This window comes from Podarcis pityusensis (genome assembly GCF_964106645.2).
Source record: "Podarcis pityusensis genome assembly, chromosome: 5".
Lineage (NCBI taxonomy): Eukaryota > Metazoa > Chordata > Lepidosauria > Squamata > Lacertidae > Podarcis > Podarcis pityusensis.
This window is the reverse complement of record NC_138032.1, coordinates 74445834-74461625: the sequence shown is the minus strand read 5'-3', so window position 1 is coordinate 74461625 and position 15792 is coordinate 74445834. Positions and strand designations below refer to the sequence as shown.

At 43.3% G+C, this 15792-nt stretch overlaps 1 long non-coding RNA gene across 1 annotated transcript in view; it reads right to left on the bottom strand.

Moving 5' to 3' along the window:
* The window catches only part of LOC308477008, a 44666-nt gene extending 29320 nt beyond the window's left edge, over positions 1-15346 (bottom strand). The window contains exon 1 of the long non-coding RNA XR_013986338.1: positions 15287-15346. This is a non-coding gene — a long non-coding RNA (uncharacterized lncRNA). The remainder of the gene's footprint in view (positions 1-15286) is intronic.
* Positions 15347-15792: the final 446 nt, after the last annotated feature.

The following is a 15792-nucleotide window of genomic DNA, read 5'->3' as shown; positions in this document are numbered from 1 at the left end:
ACCAATCCCCGGGCTCTGAGTCTTCTTCCCTCAGTGGTTCCCAAAGCTGGTTCCTCCTACCCTTCCACTGTGTCCATCCAGGCCATGACAGATGTGGTGGCGAGTTAAAACAAAAAGCGAAACACAATTAGCAAGCAATTATGATAATGTTTGGCTCCCCAAGTCCTGAAAAGCTGTGCATTTGTGCAGAGTTCTTTGTGCCTTGGACTTGAACCAGGTTCCTCATCCCCCACACCCCCATTTCTTTTCTGGACAGTAGGTAGCCTGCCATCGTTAAGCCCATCAAAAACCTGCCTTTCCTCTGTGACATTTAGACTTTTATTGGGAGAAATGTTCAAAAGGAGACCGTCAACCCTTTCAAGATAAAAAGAAAGGCCAGATTAAAAATGGACAAAGCACTGCCACGAACCAGCTGAGAGAATTGGTGTGTGAGCATCTTTATTCCCCCGCTTTTCATCATTCTCCAGAATGAGATGAACTGATGATGGGCATGTGAAAGTACACGGCTACTATAAGGATCCAAACCCATGATTCTGACAGCCGTTTCAAATATGAGCACTTTCCCTAGAGGAAAAAGTGCAGTGCCAGTGTATATGTGACAAAGGCATGGATTTCCCCATATGAACCACCTCTCCCCATATGAACCAACCAGGACCCCGTGATCATCACCTATTAACAGATGTGAAGCAAACAGCAATGGCTTTTTGGTGGTGGCTCCTCAGCCTTGGAGGAATAGCCTTCCCATAAAGGTTTGCCGGGCACCTTCTCTATTGTCTTCCCCACCACCACCAGATGAGAACCTTTTCAATTGTGTTTTGAGTTCCAGTTATAAATTCAGCCTTACCTTCCCCCATGACAGAGCATTTTATGTGCCTTCTCACATACAACACCTCACCTGCAGCATGAAGAGATATAGGGCAGAAAAAGTTTTAGCAGTTCTGTTGTATGTACAAAATGGCATGGTGCTACCTCTGCATTGCCTAACACTTCCTTGCTGCAAATAAGCTTTGGCCCCCTCCTCTGCTTGCTATTTTGCCTGAAGCTGCTGCCCCCCCCCAAAAAATACTCCAGTTCTATGTTTGTGAAAGCCATATAAATTACCACCTGGGTACTCACCCAGGCCCAATTGTAGCTCCAAATTTTGTGTGTGTGCATGCATGTGTGTGTGCATTTTCCAATGAACTCCAGCAGCCTTATCGGTACTGCCAATTCACACCTCTGTATAGGTGTCAGGTTCTCCTGAGTATAAAAGCTATATTTGCCACAGTCCCGTGGGTAAGGCATATTCATAGAGCAGCATTTTAATGGAAAATCTTCCTATTATCTTTGGCGCAATAGAATGGGGGGAAGCGGGAGGAATACATCACAATTGCTAACTTCCCCCAGAGAATTCAGACCAATATTTACATTGATTTTGTATTTCATTTGACACAAAATATTTTCACCCCCGGGGAAATCATGGCCATTTGTGGCTTCTCCATAGACTGTCTTCTAAGGACTAATTTGTTCCATACAGTTGCTTGGCAGTGGACATGAAAGAGCAACACAATAAGCAAAAGCACTCAGTGTAAACTCTGGAAATGGGTTTTAGAAAAACTAGAATCCTTATGGAGTCCCTGGAGTTTGAAAGTTGCTCTGCTTTTTAATGGATCATAGGTAGACAAACAACAGCTATTAAATCTGATGGCCCCATTTATTTTGGCGAGTGGCTGATTTTCTAAACATCCATAAAAGCCCTCTGTGAGAGAATACAAGCTGGGCTGAGTTTTACACTTGCTCAACGCCTGCTATATTTCCCCCAGTTTAAGAAGAATGCCCATTGATTTAACACCTTTGTAAAGATGAGCCTGTGAAATGGTCAGGAAAATGGTTATTTCAGCCGGAAGGGGGGGGGGGGACCCATCTAAATATCATGCAGGATAATATGTGGAAACCTGTCTGAATTTTTGTTAGGTGTACATGCTTCCTTGCAAATGCACCTCTTGCGTACATGCATCCCCCAAAAATTGTTTGTTTATTTTATTAAAGTTCTGGACCACCCTTCATCTGAGAATCACAGGGCAGTGTACAATATAAAAACACCAAAATGCATACCATAATAACAAACAAAAACAATGCACACATCCCCCCCCCCCAGTTTAAAAGGCCATAGATTGTTTAATTAGCCAAAGGCTTAGGAGAAAAGGAATGTTTTTGCCTGGCACCTAAAGATATGTAACAAAGGTGCCAGGGGAGCCTCCCTGGGGAGCGCATTCCACAAACTGGGGAGCCACCACAGAAAAGGCCTGCTCTCATGTTACCGCCCTACGGACCTCTCACAGAGGAGGCACACAAAGAAGGGCCTCAGGTGATGATTGCAGGGGCCAGGCTGGTTCATATGGGGAGAGGCGGTTCAGATGGGGAAATCCATGCCTTTGGAATTGTCACATGCAATGCCCTACACACTGGCACTGCACTTTTTCCTCCATGGAATCCTAAAATAGGGTTTGAATCCTAAAATAGATTAACAAGGCGGTTCGCTGAAGGGAAGTTTTCCCTACTTTCCTAGTCCCTGCAGATACCTGCAGCCCTTGAAAAACATCTTATAGAACAGTCGGGTAGCCTCCTGCACAATGTGGGATGGGGTGCAGAGATGGGAAACTCGCCTTTTTTAACTTCCTTAAGTTAACTTCTCAGGATCCAAGTCAAATTTTGTGGCAGGAATTGGATTGGACTCAATGAGCTTTTAATGCATACTGCTCAACCGTCCTGATTTGAGTAGGACATTAGAGGAAGCCATCCTGGCTTCTGATTGGATCCTGGAATGCCCCCCCTTTTATTTTTTTGCCCAGCGCTCCGGTGCAAGTCAGCTGGCTCATTCCAATGTGCCAGACCAAAACACACTTGCTTTTTTTGTGGTCTTGGTCTTATGCTCTCATGTGAATCAGCTGGCTTCCTCAAGAGCTCAGGACCATAAAAATTACCACCCCAGTTTTGATCAGTGGGATGTTGTAGAGTACATTAATGGCTTCTGACTGACTGGTTTCATCATTGTGCCACAGGGCAGGATCCGAACCAACCAATTCAAATTACAAGAAGCGGGATTTAGATTGAACCACAGTGTATAGATTGCAATCCAACGTTTAACAATCTATTTAGGAAAATCATAAAGGCACAGCAGCACAATTCACCATGCCACTGTTGTGGATAATAAGTTGGAGAACATTTTCCACATATTCACTTGTCAGTGTCACACAACAAACCTATGAGGTGGGTTAGTATATTCAGTTTCACCATTGCAAAATACTTTAAAATAATTTCGGTCATCTTGATGCTGCAGACAGACAATAGCCCTGGAGGCAGATGGCTACTTGACAGGCAGTTAGCTGGCTCATTAATTTGTGAATGGAAACGATCAGGAAACATGGAGATAACATCAGCAATAGTTAGATAGATACTGTCCATATATGTCTATATGTGAGAAACCATTAAACTATTGATAGGCTAGACAGCAGCAGCAAGGTTAAATTACGCCATGTTACATAGAAACTTCTTCCTCACCCCAGTTATGAGCCGATTTTCCCTGGATGGGGGCATCCTTCCCAAATTCAGTTGAAGTCAGACAGGTCTCTGCTGCCTGTTGAGCTTCTGGCACCTACTCAATAGCTTTTTAAAAATTCATCAGGTATTGCAATTGAATTCTGATTTTATGCCTTTAGCCAAATTTCATCTTCATTGCCTTTAGTTCCTTGTACACTGCTTAGAAACTATTGCAATTAAGTGGCATGTAAATTGTAGAAAACCAGTCAACCAATAAGGCAGGCATGTACCCATTCGAAACCCACTAAATCGAAGGCAGCATGTGTCGCGGCCTGCTGAGTGAATTGATAATCCCTTATTCCTGCAATTCCAGGAAGTACACACAGGAAGTTTATCAAGTTCTTGTGTGTGGCAATACATAGCCATTGGCTGATATTAGTCTTGGTGGGTCGTGTTGTGCAGGAAGGGAGGAGAGTGCTGGAGGAGACTCTTGAGAGTCTCATGTACTGCAAGAAGATCAAACCTATCCATTCTTAAGAAAATCAGCCCTGAGTGCTCACTGGAAGGACAGATCTTGAAGCTGAGGCTCCAATACTTTGGCCACATCATGAGAAGAGCAGACTCCCTGGAAAAGACCTTGATGTTGGGAAAGATTGAGGGCACAAGGAGAAGGGGATGACAGAGGACGAGATGGTCGGACAGTGTTCTTGAAGCTACGAACATGAGTTTGACCAAGCTGCGGGAGGCAGTGGAAGACAGGAGTGCCTGGCGTGCTCTGGTCCATGGGGTCACGAAGAGTCGGACACGACTAAACAACTAAACAACAACGACAACAAAGCCAAGATAACTCATCTGCACACCCACAAACCCACAGATAGAGTGGGACCCAACTAGGTAGTAGTAGTTAGTCTATATATGTTCGTGCTACGCCATGCAATGAAGATAGTTCCAGGTGTATTGATGGCTGACCTTCCTCTAGATTCGGTCTGAAAGGACTTAGATGCTGGATATGAAACAAAGTAAAAAAATTCCTCCCATTAGCACCTTAGAGACCAACTAAGTTTGTTCTTGGTATGTGCTTTCGTGTGCATGCACACTTCTTCAGATATCTGGTCTCTAAGGTGCTACTAGAAGGAATTTTTTTTACTTTGTTTCGACTATGGCAGACCAACACGTCTACCTACCTGTAGCTGGATATGAATGAGAGCAAACTACATATTAAATTAAATGCATGGTTTGCACTTGCATCTTTAATTTCAAACAAACTAACAAACAATGGATTGAGAGGGGGCAATCCAGTCAGAACTGTGCTGGGAGTGGATGGGAGATTAGCCTTTTTCCTTATACCATACTCTAGATGAAATCCCCCTCCTCCCGAGAGCTGCTATTTGCCCAGGTGGGGAGCTCTTATTGGTGTCACTAGTTGCATTTCTCCCTGTGCAAATAGCAGCTTGAGGGCAGAGGATTTCCATCAGGACTTGGCCTGACGAGGAGAGGATTAAGCCCAAAAGTAGAGGATCAATGGCAGCTGTCGGAAAACCACAAGAACTAAAAGGACAGTTGCACAAATAGAGATGATTCCCAATGCATTTTGGAAAAAACTCTTGACAAGAGAAATTGTTTTTTAAATAATAATAATAATAATAATAATAATAATAATAATAATAATGCTTCTGTTTAGGTGAGCTGTAGTAGAAAACTCATCCCAAGCAGTTTAAAAAATAAAGGAGCTTGAAACATTTCCTTTGATAGTTTCCTGAAATGCATTAGGACCCTTGTCTTTTAGAAAAGGATTATTAACCTTTTCTCCACCCCAAACACACCTCAATCTGGACCACCCCCTCAGCCCTCCTCCTTTAAAAAAAAAATGTAAACACAAGCCATGCACTTAACATAAAGTGCTATTGGATCTAAGTATTGAGTTGAATGGTTTATTCCCAGGTAAGTGGGTATAGGATTGCAGTCCAATACATCAAAACAGAGGTGTTATCTGCCTCTGTCTGAAAACCACTTAGGTTCTTTGTTTCCAAACTAGGAAAAATATGAAATTGCAAACCTCTAATTAAAACCCTAATGTATTAATAGTTACTGTCGTATTTAATCTGAGCAAGCGTTTCTTCTCCCCTGCAAACAAAATTGGCATGAAATAGATTGCTCTGATCTCTATTGAAATCACAGAGAGGGGGAAAAATGAGTTTGATTTCCTTTGCAGTGCTCTTTCACATGAGCTTATGAACCCTGTAAGTAACCAAGAGGTACAACACTCTGCAAATATGTGCTTCCTTTTATGAGGTCTACATTTGCATCTGCTAAATTCCAAATGACCTCGCTGGCAGAAAAATTACAACCTTGCAGCAAGGAAATGATAATGCAGGCTACAATGCAGACACTATTTCCCCCTTTTGTCAATGAAAGCAAACAGACACAGCTGAATAGTACATGGTTTTGCAGATCCCACTGCAACTTGAATCCAATATCACATTGACTGTGCTCAGGTCTGATGCCACCATACACACTCCATGATCTACATGTAGGGTCTGTACTATTCTTAAGCGGGTTGCACACCTTCCTCTTAACTAGGCACCACAGCAGATGCCAGGTGAACAGCAGAATGGTTGCTTTATTGGACAAATGATAAGCACAATCAGCTCCAAGGACAGCTTACACAGAACTGAACTGATAGAGGGCTGTAGCACACTCAACACGAATCCCACTCACCGAGTCATAAGAGGAGCAGTGGCTGCACTCAATCTCCTTCTACTACTACTACTACTAATAATAAATTTTTATTTATATCCCGCCCTCCCCAGCCAAAGCAGGGCTCAGAGCGGCTAACAACAATAAAATGATACAACATTCTAAAATCATTTCATTATAAAATTAATTCACATCAGATTAATGGCAATCATTGGGCTAGAGTTCTGTGAGGATTGCCAAAGGAGGGGGTCAGGCTGTGCCCTGGCCAAAGGCCTGGTGGAACAGCTCTGTCTTGCAGGCCCTGCGGAAAGATGTCAAGTCCCGCAGGGCCCTAGTCTCTTGGGACAGAGCATTCCACCAGATCGGAGCCACAGCCGAAAAAGCCCTGGCTCTGGTTGAGGCCAGCCTAACCTCTCTGTGGCCCGGGACCTCCAAGATGTTTTGTTTTGTTTTGTTTTGTTTTGTTTTGTTTTGTTTTGTTTTGTTTTGTTTTGTTTTGTTTTGTTTTGAAGACCGTAAGTTCCTCTGTGGGACATACCAGGAGAGGCGGTATTGATATGTCCCACAGAGGACATGTCCCACAGGGTATTCCTTTACATACCCTGTAGCAGAGGGTATGTGTGTCTCTGAGGGAAGACTGTGAGCTCAAGACTCACCCCCACACCTGCCATGGGCTGGTTGGAGACAGAGGAACCAGCTGGGGAACCACCAGGAGAAGAAAGCTCAGAGCCCGGGATGTGGTGGTGGGACAACAATGAGTGGAAAGCCCTGGAGAAGAGGGGACTTAGAGAGCTGTGGGGAGGTGGGGACTTTCAGTCTCAGCAACTGATCCATGGGGCAAGACCTACCAGGGATGAGTTGCTGTGCCCATTAGGCCTGACACTCAGCCAAGTCTACGGAGACCATGTTTTTGCTAATAAAGCATTAACTCCAACGTTGGATGGTGTGATTTAATGCCAGCCCGCTCTTTGACAACACTCTACTGTGCACATGTGTCAGGAACCAGGATAGGGGATGTATATTTGAATCTGGGTTGGGGTGTCCCACGCCAGGGCCTCTGCCTGATACTTGAATGCAAGGCTTGAGAGAGAAACCAAAGTGCAAGCAGGCAGATGTTAGAGCAGAAAGAGCAGATCAGCCATTCTACTGGTTTTCCAGGCTTAGCCAAGCTGCTTGCCAATCACAAGGATTGATGCTGCACATCCCGCTTGCCTTCCAGGCCTGATGAGCGCAGCTCCAAATGCCTCACTAGGTGATCTTTTAGCCTTGGCCCATAAGGTTGCTCATTCAAACCTCAGAGAACCCCAATACTACTCCAAGCCATGGTGTGAACCTGCTGTGGGATGTATCTGCCTTTCAGTGTGCAAATACACTTCACAGTACATATAGAAGGAAAGCAAAAATAGAAGTGATGAGAATCCCCAAGAGTTATGCTTTCCTTCCATCTGCACCTTGTTTATTCCTGGCAGCTATTGTTTATTTATTTTTATTTTTTTCCCTCCTCCCCTCTCAGCCAGTCCTTTAATGATATGGGTCTTTGTTTCCTTTGGGCTGTAATCAGACGTTTTCTGTAAACATCTGTTCCTGCTTTAAATGGTTTTAAGAGCATCTCATATACAGGCTATTAAGGGATATTACGAAAAGGGTTCGTTTTTTCTCCAAATGTAAGCAAAGAATACCTTCAACATTATCTCAGGACTGGAAGGCAGGGCTAGTAAAATGAAAATGAAATCTGACAAGGGCGAACATATATACAAGGCCCACAATTACAAAATAGGGCCAAGGCCGTAGTATTTCCAAAATAGATTAAGTGGTTATAGTCTGACACTAATGGCCTCATCATACTGGCTCTCCATATAATGTGTATGGCTAGTGGTCGTAGTCCCCCATTGGCTCCACTATTTTGCACTTGACTCTGAGCAGTGGACCTTGAGGTTGTAGTAAAAGACAAAGTAGGCGTCACGTCCATAGTCTGCCAACTTCTGTATGAAAGGAGCTTTGGCCAGTTAGGGGTACCAGCCACCCATCATATCTGTGTTAGGTGATGCAGACGCTGCAGCTCCACACTTAATGGAATAGCTTGAAGTCTGATCTGTACCTTGTTTCCAGAAGATCAGGCAACACTCTCTCTCCTAGAATATGCTCTTTGTATCAAAGGCGAGCATCCAGAGATAATTACAGGTAAAGGTGTTTCCAGAGATATTTAAGTGCCAAAGCATATTTTGTCACAGTGAGGAAATGTAGGCAGAGAAAGAGGAGAGTGGTAATGCTTTGAGGTTTACTTGCTTGTTTGTTTGTGGGGAGGGAGGTAAATAAAAGTAAGGATTTTTTTTTTAAAAAAAAGTTGAAACATTTTACAGGTGACTTAATGATCCCATTCAATAGGATTCATGACTGACTTATTAGAAATTAGCTGATTATGTTAATCAATCAATTAAATCTGAATAAATTTGCATATTACCGTAACCTCAGTATTGATGTTCCCCCCTCCCACATTCTCTATTGCAGTAGCCCAGCAGGTAGCCTCAACACATATGCTGCTATCACACGGCCCCATGCCATGAGTCAAAATTTGCCCTTAGTGATTAGAATTGGTCTCTGCTTATTAATCAGCTCAAGCATAAGCTGGTTAACAATTAAAGCTCATAGCTCTATTCAGAAGTTCAGGAAGGGTGTATTCAACATGTTCCTATGATGTTTATGAACAGGACAACCCCATTTGCCTGAAAGCAAAACATAATATATTATTTCCTCAGTGGATGTTTACAGGTTGTTGTAAAGTACTTGAGGGATTTTTAAAGAATAATCACATTTAACTATTGAAGAAGAATGAGCACCATTGTTATAAAGGTGAATTTGCAACAGGGAGTGGCTTCGGAACGTGGCATTCTTAGGCAGCTGCCAGGGCCCCAGCAGATGTATGGCTGATTCCTGTTCTGAACCCCACTTATGTTCCCCCCCGCCTCCTCTTTGTTTTTCTGTATTTAAAAACTTGCTGCTGTTTTAGCTATTCATAGAATCATAGAGTTGGAAGAGACCACAAGGGTCATCGAGTCCAACCCCCTGCCAAGCAGGAAACACCATCAGAGCACTCCTGACATATGGTTGTCAAGCCTCTGCTTAAAGACCTCCAAAGAAGGAGACTCCACCACACTCCTTGGCAGCAAATTCCACTGTTGAACAGCTCTTACTGTCAGGAAGTTCTTCCTAATGTTTAGGTGGAATCTTCTTTCTTGTAGTTTGGATCCATTGCTCCGTGTCCGCTTCTCTGGAGCAGCAGAAAACAACCTTTCTCCCTCCTCTATGTGACATCCTTTTATATATTTGAACATGGCTATCATATCACCCCTTAACCTCCTCTTCTCCAGGCTAAACATGCCCAGCTCCCTTAGCCGTTCCTCATAAGGCATCGTTTCCAGGCCTTTGACCATTTTGGTTGCCCTCCTCTGGACACGTTCCAGTTTGTCAGTGTCCTTCTTGAACTGTGGTGCCCAGAACTGGACACAGTACTCCAGGTGAGGTCTGACCAGAGCAGAATACAGTGGCACTATTACTTCCCTTGATCTAGATGCTATACTCCTATTGATGAGGCCCAGAATTGCATTGGCTTTTTTAGTTGCCGCGTCACACTGTTGGCTCATGTCAAGTTTGTGGTCAACCAAGACTCCTAGATCCTTTTCACATGTACTGCTCTCAAGCCAGGTGTCACCCATCTTGTATTTGTGCCTCTCATTTTTTTTGCCCAAGTGCATTATTGAGATGGAGGGGGGTTTGCTATTCTATGTGCAGGTATGTTGTTTTAAAAAATAATTATAATAATTTGGGAGCAGTATTAAGTGCTTTTTGCTAAGGTGAAAAAGGCAGGGTAATTTTTAAAAAATGCTTTAAAAGTGCTTTCCACTTTCTGACACTGTTTTGATCTTTCTCAGGCAGAGAACTACTCGTTGCTAAGCCCTTCATAAACTTCATAACAAGCATGCAAATATTTCTTTGGCTTCTTGGCTGTGCATAGGATGCTCTCCCCAGAGAGGCTCACCTGGCGCCTTCATTACACGTCTTTAGGTGCCGGGCAAAAGCATTCCTCTTTTCTCAGGCCTTTGGCTGTTAAATAATCTATGGACTGTAAGTTTGGGGAGAAGTCTGTTATCACAATGATTATTTTATTATTAGGCTGTCTGTCAGTATGCTTTTTTACTATATTTTTGTTATATTTCTTAATCATTGAAAATGTAATGTGTTTTTAATGCTGCCCTCGGATCTTTTGATAAAGGGCAACATATAAATTGAACAAATAAATAGATAGCTCCCAACATGAAAAAGGATCCTAGGTTAGTGTTCTCCAGAAGGTGCCAACTTTTCAATGTGCAGGGAGGTTGTCAAATATTCAAACACATGATTTCCTGCATATAGCCTGATATCATATGATCCAGGAGCAGCTGTTACCTCACCATTCTCCTGCCTATGCACAGGGGCAGACTTTGGTCTTTAACATTTCAGTGGTGCCCTGTGCGAGACCACAATTTGGCAACACCCCCCCACCTCTCGCCCGCTGTTCTGCTAAATTCACTACATCATAGTTGTGGTGCCCTGCAGCGCCCCCTAGGCTCGGCACCCACTGTGTGGGAACCGGTTTGTGCTTCCCTAAATCTGCCCCTGGTGTGTGGACTGGCTGTGATTCAAAGGGCAAGGCGTCATGTTTTCCATTTGACACATCTGTGACTTGTTTCTTACCAGTTTAAATACAGAGTGATATATATTGCAAGAAACCACCTTATTATTACCACTGTCTGCCAGAAACAAAGGAAGGAGACAGTGATGCCCTTTGAAATCTTAACCCAAAAGCTATTCATAGGAAAGAGGAGTCTAATTGGAAATTAGTTTTTGCCCCCTCCCTGCTGGCCCTTTTAAGTGTGTAGTGACAGAAGAAACTGGCTGCAGAATGCAGGTGAAACAATGATGTCATTCATTCATTTTCATAACACCACACTGCCAAAAATAACTGCCTGAACTCTGAAGAACACCACGGCCTTCCTGCTGGGACAAAAATAACAGAACAGGGGCCATCTGTACTGTTGCTCTTTGCAGGGTGGGTGGGAATGCAATCTCTCCCAACCCACAACCCCATTTTGCTTTACGGAACAATGAATTTGTCTTTCTCAACAACAGCAAAAATCACTCTTTGGAGTTTTAGATTTCACTGCAAAAGTGAACTAACTCTTTGCAAATCATCAAATGGTGTACTTAACTGCATTTTGCTTCCAAAAAAACATTTAAGAGCACAATGCATATGCATAGCTTGTTCTTTATTCACGGGGATTTGAAGCACTTCCAAGGAAGGGTGGGAAATATGTGGGAGGAAACCACCGATGTGGTGAACGTTATTTCTGATGAGCTCCTATGTTCTGAATGTTCCTTTATGTAGGGTGATTTTCCAGGTGTGCCCTGGAGATTGCAGTGCCCCCTTGCCCAATGCAGAGTGGCTGCTCTTTAAAGCGCAATATCATATCCCAACACAGAATCATAGAGTTATAGAGTTATAAGGGATCAGGGGAATCGTCTGGTCCAACCCCCTGCAATGCAGGAATCTTTTGCCCAACGTGGGGCTCGAACCTATAAGCCTGAGATTAAGAGTTTCATGTTCTACCAACTGAGCTATCCTCTGTCATAATACCTGCAGTTCTTCTTTTTCTGGTATGATGCAATCACATCTTATATGAGAGTTCAGTTCCAAGGGTTCCAAGTCCACCACCAACGCCCCTCAGAGCCCACCCTACCACCTCTCCTTCCCATAGCAGATGCAATGATTGCAGCAGTAGCATTATGGAAGAAAGGGGAGACTCACTTCCCTTTGTCCCCCGCCTCCACCAGCAGGGGAAGGGCAGCTGCTGATTTGCTGAGGAACTGTCCCAGTCTGTCCTGTCTCTTCCTTTTCAAGTCTCTCACTGCACCTACTCACTCTTGGTCCTGCTTACCAACCCTGTCAGCTCACTCTGCCCCCTCGCCTACCTGCCCGCACTGCCAACCTGCCTACTTCTCTGCCTGCCTACTTGCCTGGGCCAGCCACTTGCTCTTTTGTCATCACAAACTGCAGCATGATGACAGCCTTGCAATTTTATTATATGCAAAGAAATTGCTTTGCAACAATGTGTTTATTAGGAGAAATTTGCACTCAAACACTGAAGAGTTTTCATGAGGACTTTTTATAATAATAATTAAAAAATCACAATCTGATGTGGAGAAGTGGAGAACCAAACATAACACTGGGAAAATGAGAAACCAAAATCGATACATTGTATAGTATAATGGCCATATACAGTGGTCCTTCGGGTTAAGAACTTAATTCGTTCTGGAGGTGTTTTTAACCTGAAACTGTTCTTAACCTGAGGTACCACTTTAGCTAATGGGGCCTCCTGCTGCTGCCGCGCGATTTCTGTTCTCATCCTGAAGCAAAGTTCTTAACCCAAGGTACTATTTCTGGGTTAGCGGAGTCTGTAACCTGAAGCGTCTGTAACCCGAGGTACCACTGTACTACCTCCATGCCCCAGGTGCTGGGGAACCACAGCAGGAGAAGGCTATTTATTATAAGCAGACTTCCCACGGGCTTCTAGTTGTCCAAGATGTTGTATTTGATAGACCTTTGCTATGATCTTTTTTCTTTGTTATTTGTCAAAAACCCTAACTTTTGGTTCATTAAGCCAGTGTGTTCCATTCTGGGTAGATTCTGACTAAGCGTATCTCAACACACAACTATGACAAAAGTGTATGGTTAACTCTCTTGGGGAAATGGGTGGGCAAAGATTGGAGGCTTTTACAGTTATTACCCAGTACCCCAGTACTCTCTCTCTCTCTCTCTCTCTCTCTCATCCTGCTGATCTATGTAGGTGGCAGTAGGTGGCAGCAGCTATTAATTCTTTGAGATATTTTAGGGTATATTTAGTACCAGCAGTTATCCTGGAGCCATTAGTCAGACATCCACTTTGGCCTACCTGCTAATCCTCTGGGGTAAAGAGAAGGGTAAAGACTCTTTAAAAGGCTTCATAGACTTCAGACTTTCTATGCACAAACAGGCCCTGGATCTTCTTTCCCCCTTTCACCAGGATCTTTGCTCCGTTGCCTGGACTTTGCTTGCTTCGCTTAAGCATCCAGTTCTCCATCTAACCATTACCCTCTCCTGTTCTTGACAATGTGCCAAAGTGGTACTGGGAGGCAATTAGTTTGTTACTGAAACAAAAGTGCTGCCCTCTTTTAAAAAAAAGTTCTGTTTTAATCTGTCACCAGGTTTTGGGTTATCTGAATCACTTCTTTCTGTGCTTCGTAGCTTGGAATTCAGCTGACTATTACTGAAATTACCTTAGCAAACGGAACATCCAGAATTGCACTGACAACCCCATATAGCTAAATCATTTACTAAGCATCTGACTTTTATAACTTCCTTCAGTAGGGACAAAACAAATCAAAGGCAAAGGGGGAACACAGGAGTTGTGCTCAACCCAGATAGGCTATTGTATGCCCCTACTATCTTTGACTCTTATTTTTGACTTTCTCCTACACATTAAAAATAATAATAACTGAAAATCCTAGGTTTGGGTTCAGCAGCAGAAAGCCTAACCCTGGGGGAATTATTTGCCAGCAGTAGATCAGAACCTAGATTGGACATAGGGAGAAAGTGCAGAGATTTCAGAGTGAAGTGTGGGCTGTTTGAAGGCCCATTTGCAAACAAGCCCATGCTGCTCTTTAAACCCCTAAAACCTGAAGGCTCAAAGAGCAGCATAGGAGATCTTGCAAAAGGGCTTCGAAATAGCCTCACACTGTACTGGGAGGGAGGAACACTTCCCCCTCCTAGAGCAAGCTGTGCTCCCACTGCTCAGCAGCTGATGGGGCATAGGGGAGTGCTTTGCACTAGTAAAGGAGCAATTGGGAGCTCACGTTGAGCTCCCAGTTGTTCATTTGAGGCCCTGCCCTTACCTGCTGCACACCTGATGTCTTGTTTGGTGTCAGGTGTAGGGCAGGCGGCTGTGGCTTGCCCTATACTCCAAGCCCAAATGGGGAGGCCTGCTAGGCTACGTTTGGCCCATGGGTTGGAAGTTCTCCACCCCTGTCCAGGGTCCTTTCCCCACAGTGGCTAACCAGATACCACGGGGAAACCCACAAATAGGGCACGGGGCATCAGCCCTCTCCTGCTGCAGTTATCGTGATTTGTAGATCGTGAAGACAGCAGACGACTTGCAGCCATCACAACCAGAGTTTGCCACTGGGTTGTAATTGTTTATTATGTATTGTAAGTATTTTTATACTGCCCTTCCATCATATTCCCAGAGAGGCCAGAAAAAGAACAAAACAATTATGTAAATACCCGTATATTTATATATGCTGCAAAATTATAAGTCATCCAGACAATTTCTAAAGAGCCTGGGAAACTGGTCTCACTGCTTGGCATGGTCAGAGCCTCTTGGCCAGAGCTTATAAGATGTTTAAAAATATGTAAAGCTTCAGAACTAGCTTAAATTGCTTAAAGCTATTATTACAGTAATTGAAACATCATTCCATTCTGGGAGCAACATCAAACATTTCCTTTTATCAGGCTGCCTATAGATATTAAGGCTAAACCAAGCTAGTGTTGTCTCTGGGGTAAGATACGGTAGAAGTCTATTGGCTTCAACCAAGTACAAGCATTTGCGGGATTTTTTTCCTACCCCTTTTGATACAGGTCAATGATCCCATTAATGTCACCTGATAAGAAAGTCAGGACCTTTATAAATTAAAGATCACATGTCCTGGGAAAACTAGTTCTTGTTTTAATTTTAAACAGGCTGTTGGTGGGTTGTTGTGGGGGGGGGGTATTAGGGGATAGAGTTTACTCTTCATTTCAAAACAGCTCACAGTATATTGTTAGTTTAGTTCCTGACTTTATTTGAGAAAAGATCAAAGATTCCTGAAAATTGATGTGTAGAATGCATTTAATCATTTCATTGCAATGTGCTGAATAAGTTAATAGTTGAGAAGACTCTGTCAAGCATGATACTAAGTAACACAATTGGGCGAGAGTCAACAAAGTCCTTTATCCACATACCTGGGAGTGAATTCAGTGGGACTTCCTTCCAAGCTGGCAGGTATAGGGTGACAATGTAAGTCTTCTTGATTTCAAAAGGAGTTGCAAACATGCGCTTAGATCTCTCCCGCTATCCTTAATGGGACAGTGTATAGGGAAGTTTTTAATGTTTGGTGTTTTACTGTGTTTGATGTTTTAATTTGTTGGAAGCCACCCAGACTGTCTGCGGCAACCAAGTCAGATGAGTGACATATAAACAGTCTGGTGACTTATGTTTCAGTGTATCTGAAGAAGTGTGAATTCACACGAATGCTTATATCAAGAACAAGTAGTTGGTCTCTAAGGTGCTACTGGACAATTTTTTTTAATTTTTATATATCTTTCAACTGCATCAGACCAACATGGCTACCTACCTGAATATAAATCATTAGTGTAACTTTGACTTAATTGCATCCATATCCTGGACTGAAAAGCATGAATCTCAAATTGCGTCTTTCCCTTTATGGTCTTATAATGATTTTACATAA